Source organism: Engraulis encrasicolus, chromosome 24, assembly GCF_034702125.1.
Source record: "Engraulis encrasicolus isolate BLACKSEA-1 chromosome 24, IST_EnEncr_1.0, whole genome shotgun sequence".
In the NCBI taxonomy this organism is placed as follows: domain Eukaryota; kingdom Metazoa; phylum Chordata; class Actinopteri; order Clupeiformes; family Engraulidae; genus Engraulis; species Engraulis encrasicolus.
Window position 1 is genome coordinate 14579820 of NC_085880.1, and position 6778 is coordinate 14586597.

The following is a 6778-nucleotide window of genomic DNA, read 5'->3' on the forward strand; positions in this document are numbered from 1 at the left end:
TGGGCAAGGTTGCTGGCCATGGTGCTGAAATACTGCCGAGCTCGAGAGTGGCGATTCTCGGGCTCGGGAGAACGGGGCTCCAATTTAGAGTTGCGCCAGCAGATGTGTGCAAACTCTGAGTTGACACCCCCTGGCCAGGGGTGTTCGGAGAGCGAGCAGAACCGAGCAGGAGCAAGGGCGGAACTTCCAACGAATTGAGCAAGGTGACAGAGAGAGGGGGTGATCGGGGTAGATGGTGGGTGCGAGCGAGAAAGCGAGTTTCTGCCTGGGAACTGGTGAGCAAGGAATAAATGTGGTGCTGATCATTGACGGGTGTGCAAGGTGTCATTGCACTGCAATTCCGTCGAATGGTGGCTGAACGGAGAATTAGACTCAGGTGGATAATTTGTGTGATAACGTGTTTTCGTGCCGCATATCAACGAATTACTCAATTTATCCAATTATTTATTTTGCTGTTACTTTCCTGCCAACCTGCCACGGCCCCCCTAGCACCCCCTCGCGGCCTCCCAGGGGTCCCCGGCCCCCACTTTGAAAACCACTGCATTAGGCCATGGATGCCCTCGACCAGCTGCAGTCTACAGTACACTACAGTCTAGTGGTGGGTGGAGTCCAGAGGGAAGCTGCTTTGCTTCGAACAGGAGCTGGCCGCTGAAGGTGGTTTGGTGTGCTGTGTAGGCTGCGACCCACCGGCCGCACTCCAGACGCAGGCACACCTTAAAGATTCAAGATTGAAGAGTTTATTGTCAGTGTCATTGAAGGCAATGCAATTGTGTGTGGAGCAACAACACTGGGTAGTTTGAAGTAGTAGTAGTAACCTAGTCCCTACTAACAATTTTTAGTTCTATGAAGGTTCCTGGAACACAAGCCCATGGTTCCAGTTTAGTTCTGGGTACGTCCCCAGAGAGTCATGTTTGGTTATTTTTCCATTCTCACTTGGTTGGCAGGAAAGTTTAATTTTCGTTCCTAGAATATTATATGTGTAGTTCCCATTCCGTTCCCTTATTGTTCACTCACCTTCACTTTATTCCTGTTCATGTCATGTTTGTTTCCTTGCCGTTCCCATATGGTTCCCTTAACCTTGTTGGTTGCATATTTGGTTCCTTAGACGCTCCTGATGTTCCCCCAACCTTGTTTATTATTGTGAATGTGTTTTGGTCCTGCCCCACTATCTCTCACCATAGTTGAGGTACCCTGATCATGGTACTTAATCACCTCCCATCCTCCACCATGACTGAAACACCCTGCGCCTGGCATCAGGTTTCCACACTGCTCTCTTAAGATAATGTTTAATGTTGCAGAAAACATGTATGATGTCTCTATATTATACATATCAGTCTAAGCTGTACTGTACCACAATGTGAGAAATATTAGCTGAGCATGTATGAACACAATCTAATGGGGATTATTACCAAATGTTTTCCTTAATGAAGTTAAAAGATAACCATACTATCTACATCAAGTGCACAATGGAGCAAGCAATGTAACATGTGCTGTTGCTGACTAGCTCACAAAGCAAGGCACAAGATGTAGCTAACAAATGCCATAAGCCAAAAGCGCTATTAGCTTGCTTGCAAAGCAGGTAAACAAGCGCTATGCTGTGCCATGCTGACCAGCCAGCAGGCAGGCAGGCAGGCAAATAACTAAAGCACTCTGACAGTCCAGGTTTATATACAGGCTCAAGAGTACCATGTGACCAGATTGATTAGGAGTTTTTCAGGTGCAAGCAATTGAGTCATGATATACCAGCCCTAAGTAATTAGGTTTGGCCAGGCGCTGATGGACAGATTGGTTGTGAGGGGCCTGCTTGTTACCGGCAAAGGTGTAACAAGTTCTCAAGTTATTTCTTTCACTCACCACATCTTTTGTGTGTTGTTGTGTGCACAGCCAAACCTTAGATCAACCCAACCAAGTTGAGTTAAATGAATGAAATGGAATAAAAACAAAATAGATTGTGTACATCATTAAATCTGGAGGAAATACTGTTACTAATATGTAGATGTATATGATTTAATCGGGTGGACAGTCATCATGGCTTATGCTCTGAACAACACAGTATAAACAAAGTTGGGGGAACATCAGGAGCACGTCTAGGGAACCAGACGTGACCAGACCTATAATGTAACCATCAAGGTTATGGGAACCATATGGGAACGATGAGGGAACAAACATGAAAAGCAATAAAGGTACGGTGAGGGAATGGAATGGGAACCATACATATATCGTTCTGGGAACTTAAATTAAACTTTCCTGGCAACCCAGTGAGAACCGAAACAGAACCAAAAATGACGTATCCGAAACGTATCCAGAACCGAAGCGGAACCCATGGCTGCTTGGTTTTTACTGTAACCAAAGGGAACGTTTCTAAGTGGTAGATTTTGGTTTGGTAATAACTCCAACCTTTAGAGAACCAAAAGTCAAACGTTCTCTTTACGTTATCTGTTACTAGGGGTGTATGTACATAATCAGAGTGCCCCCCCCCACACACACCATCCCATATGAATTGAATGATGTGTAAATTAATAAAGTAAATCAATAAGTGAGATCCCCTGCCCACAATGCAAGGTTAAACCCAGTGCTGTTTATATTTTAAAAAGTGTATCCCCCTCTCCCACACTCCCAGTTCCCAAGAATAAATTAGCAAATCGATAAGATCATAAGTTCCCCATCCTTTAAATCAATGAACAGAAAACACCAGTCCAGAGTCCTCCATAAGAGTCTGGTGGTTCGTGCCTGTAGGACCTGTAACTTCTGCTGGAGGGCAGCAGTTGGAACAGATCATGGAGGTAGTATAAGAACTGGAGAGAGTGAATAAGTCCCGCCGCCAGTCGTTTCGATGGGAAATGCTAAGCTAGTGAATTCAGCGTTTTTTTTCAGCTTACAAAATGGAGTTATTTCCACCGACAGTTTACTCAGCCACGTTACTGACTGACTTACGGTTGAACAGAAAGCTATATGGAGGATGGGCATTGGATGCATGGAGGTGCCCAACCACAGACCTTTAAAGGTCTGTGCGCCCAAAACTAAACTTGCGTACCCACCAATCATCATGATGAGCGAAGTGGATGTAGGAAATGCGAAAATGGCGACTTGCTAATCGGCAATGCTAACCAGCCAAATCCTGCCCCCCTGGAACAGATGATAAGCAAGATGGTGGCAGTCCAAGACTTAGAGCCCCATGCGTATGTGTGTGGTTAAGTGAGCTTCATGGTTGTTTTTTTGTGTGTGTGTGTGTGTGTGTGTGTGTGTGTGTGTGTGTGTGTGTGTGTGTGTGTGTGTGAGTGTGTGTGGTGTGTGTGTGTGTGTGAGTGTGTGTGTGAGTGTGTGGTGTGGTCGTGTGTGTGTGTGTGTGTGTGTGTGTGTGTGTGTGTGTGTGTAAATACCTTGTCCCCCTTCCGCAGCTCGATGGCCACGGTCTGGGAGGTGTTGACGTCGTGGTGTGCCACATTGTTGTAGGCCGACACCACGTGCTCCTCGTTCCTCTCCAGCTTGACTCCTGCTCCTTTATCGTCTGCTCCTTTATCACCACTCGCAAACACATGGTAGTGGAACTGGTAGACACCGCATACTGGGGCCGTGAAGACACCTGATGCGCACACACACACACTGTTAAGTCAAGTCAAGTCGGCTTTATTGTCAATTTATTTACATGCACTGGTCATACAAAGAATTGAAATTGCGTTTCTTACTTTCCTGTGCAGACATAGACATACTTTAGGTATAGACATAGACTACACACACACACACGCACACACACACAGTATACTATTTACACAAATGTATGCCCAGACGTACTGTACGTATAAACACCTGTACACATCCACAAGTGCAAACACAAATAGGCATATTTCCATGGGACGTACGGTAGTCTTTATGATAGAATTGTTTGTGTGTGTGTGTGTATGTGTGTGTGTGTGTGTGTCTGTGTGTGTGCGCATGTGCTGTAGTTGTAAGTACAGAAAGCGATGCGAGTGGTGCATGTAGGCTGCGTACTGTACGTGCATGTGTGTATGTGTGTGTGTGTGTGTGTGTGTGTGTGTGTGTGTGTGTGTGTGTGTGTGTGTGTGTGTGTGTGTGTGTGTGTGTGTGTGTGTATGTGTACATGGACGTGCACGCGCGTGTGTGTGTGTGTGAGTGTAAGCTTGATTCTCTCCTCAACTAGTAAACTGATCATTTCTCTCAAATCAAATGTGCTTTTACATACGGTATGCACGTAAGTGTATGTGTGTGCGTGTGCGTGCGCGTTCTCACCTGTGCTCGTGTCGTAGTGGTTGCCCACGTTGGTGAAAGTGTGGTTGAAGACCAGGGTGGTGTCTTTGTCAAAGGGGCCGATGTGCACGTCCTCTCTCATGTCAAACGAGGCGGAGAAGGCAACATAGGTCTCTTCGGGAGAAACAAATTTCATCATTCAATCTGTGTGCGTGTGTGTGTGTGTGTGTGTGTGAGAGAGAGAGAGAGAGAGAGAGAGTGAGTGAGTGAGTGAGTGAGTGAGAGAGAGAGAGAGAGAGAGAGAGAGAGAGAGAGAGAGAGAGAGAGAGAGAGATGTCTGCAAGGGCCTCCTTATGAACACGTTTTAACACATTGTTTCCAACCAAGAAATGCAGCGTACAAACCATTTGAAACTGAAACAGAATACAAAGTCGGTGTAGTTTTTGTAATGTTAACAATGTTGAAACCTGGTGTGCTTTGATGGGTCTCTGTGTACCTTGTGAACTGAACAGGAGTGTTATTCTTTTACAGGAATTGTCCATTTTGAGTCATACAGTATCTGTGTCGACTCATCGCCATCAGTGTTTGGTGACGTTAGTGTAAGATCTGCTCTATTTTGAAATGAAGAGTTAGTACCTGTAGCCTATATATAGGCCTATAGTATATTTAACAGAAAATGAACCATTTGGCCAAGTTTAGGAGTTCAGAAAAAGTACCTGACGTTTGGGTGCTATGCACTACATAAAAAAAAAAGAAAAAAAAAAACTGTACCTAACTGTAAAATATACCAGTATGGTCTTCTAAAACTTTTGACAACTTTGAAAATGTGTATATATATTGTGACGTCACGAGAGGCTGCGTGCTGGAGGGACGCTACATCCCTGTGAGATGGCTTCAACCGCTGCCCTCTTTGTCTCCATCTGGTGGCGGAAACCAGATATTGCACACCTCAACAGAGGGAACCACAGCTGCAGTCAATGAGTGGACCACAGCTGAGCCTGATGACTGTTTGAGCAGCTGAGCAGCTAGAGAGAGAGCTAGTAACTCACTCAGGATCAGTCTGGAGTGGGGCAGCCATGGCTGAGACTTCTCTCTCTGCCAAACGGAGCGGTGTCTTGAAAGCAGAGAACATTGTGCGCCTTGACTTTGCCAGTGATTGTGCTTATCGGAGGAACATGGACTGAACTTTCCCTTTCGGTGAGACCTTTTCCTGGAAATATTTACCTGGAGAACATTGATTGAACTTTCACGTGGATTACTTACCTGGAAAATTACTTACCCGTGAACTGAAGCCATCCTTTGTTTGAACTGACCGAGTGGTTGAAGATTTTGCTTTGAGAGAAAATACTTACCTGTTGAAGAGAGACTTTATGCTTGATTCTTACAAAAGATACCCTTATTTTGACCCTTTTGAACCAAGAGACTTTTTCTGTTAATTGAAGTACATTAATAAATCATAATTTTATTTGAAACTTTGTGTCCTCGCACTTCTTGAACTGTCCCGCTGAGAGCTAAGCCTCTCGTGTTGTCACATATGGTGGAGGACGCGGGCAGTCAAGTGTTAACAGTGCATGTTTGAGGAGGACTCTGAAAATTTTATCACCAAATTCTCACAATTGACTCTGAGCTCACCCGAAGACAAAATGGAGGAAATCTTGAGAGCCATTGTGGCAAGCCAGCAGGCCCAAGCGCAAGCCAGCACCGCCTTGCTGGAAGAGCAGAGGAAAGCCAACATTTTGAAAGCCGAGGAAATAAAACTCCAAAAACAAATGGCTACCCGAAATACTCGGCCGATAAAGGCAAGTGATTACTTATCTAAAATGGGAACCGCTGATGATGTGGAGGCATACCTGCATACATTTGAAGCCACAGCTACCAGGGAAGCATGGCCAAAGGTACAGTGGGTTGGATTGCTAACCCCATTCTTAACTGGAGAAGCCTTAAATGCAGTCCAAGACCTACCACCAGACAAGGTAACAGACTATGATGTTTTAAAGACTGAAATACTCAGCAGATATGGTCTCACAAAATTTAGTATGGCCCAGCGGTTCCACAGCTGGACCTTCCATCCTGACCAGCCTCCTCGTGCACAAATGCATGAGCTGGCCCGAATTGCTAGGAAATGGCTTGAACCTGAAAAGAATACGGCTGCCGCAATAGTTGAAGCCGTTGTTGTAGATAATTACGTACGAGCCCTGCCATACGAAGCAAAGCGCTTCATAAGCCAGCAGGCTCTGACCACAGCCGAACTTACTGTGGAGGCAGTAGAAAAATACCAGGCCACCACAGAAATGCTCCGTGCCTCCAGGAAGGACCCCAAGGCAATGGCTCCTCAGTCGACTGGGGCAATCCGGCCCAGAAGCCCCAAGGCACCCAATTCAGTTGCTGCAGGACCTAGCAACACGACAGGTGGAGACCGAAAGCAGCTCGGAGCGGGGAGAGTGCGGCGGGATGGCGACATACTACAATGCTACCGATGCGGCGAAGTGGGTCACTTCTCCTGGCAATGTGGGAAGCCTTCGGATGAGCCCATGCCCACTGCGGCCTCCTCCAGCTCATCGCCCTCCCACCT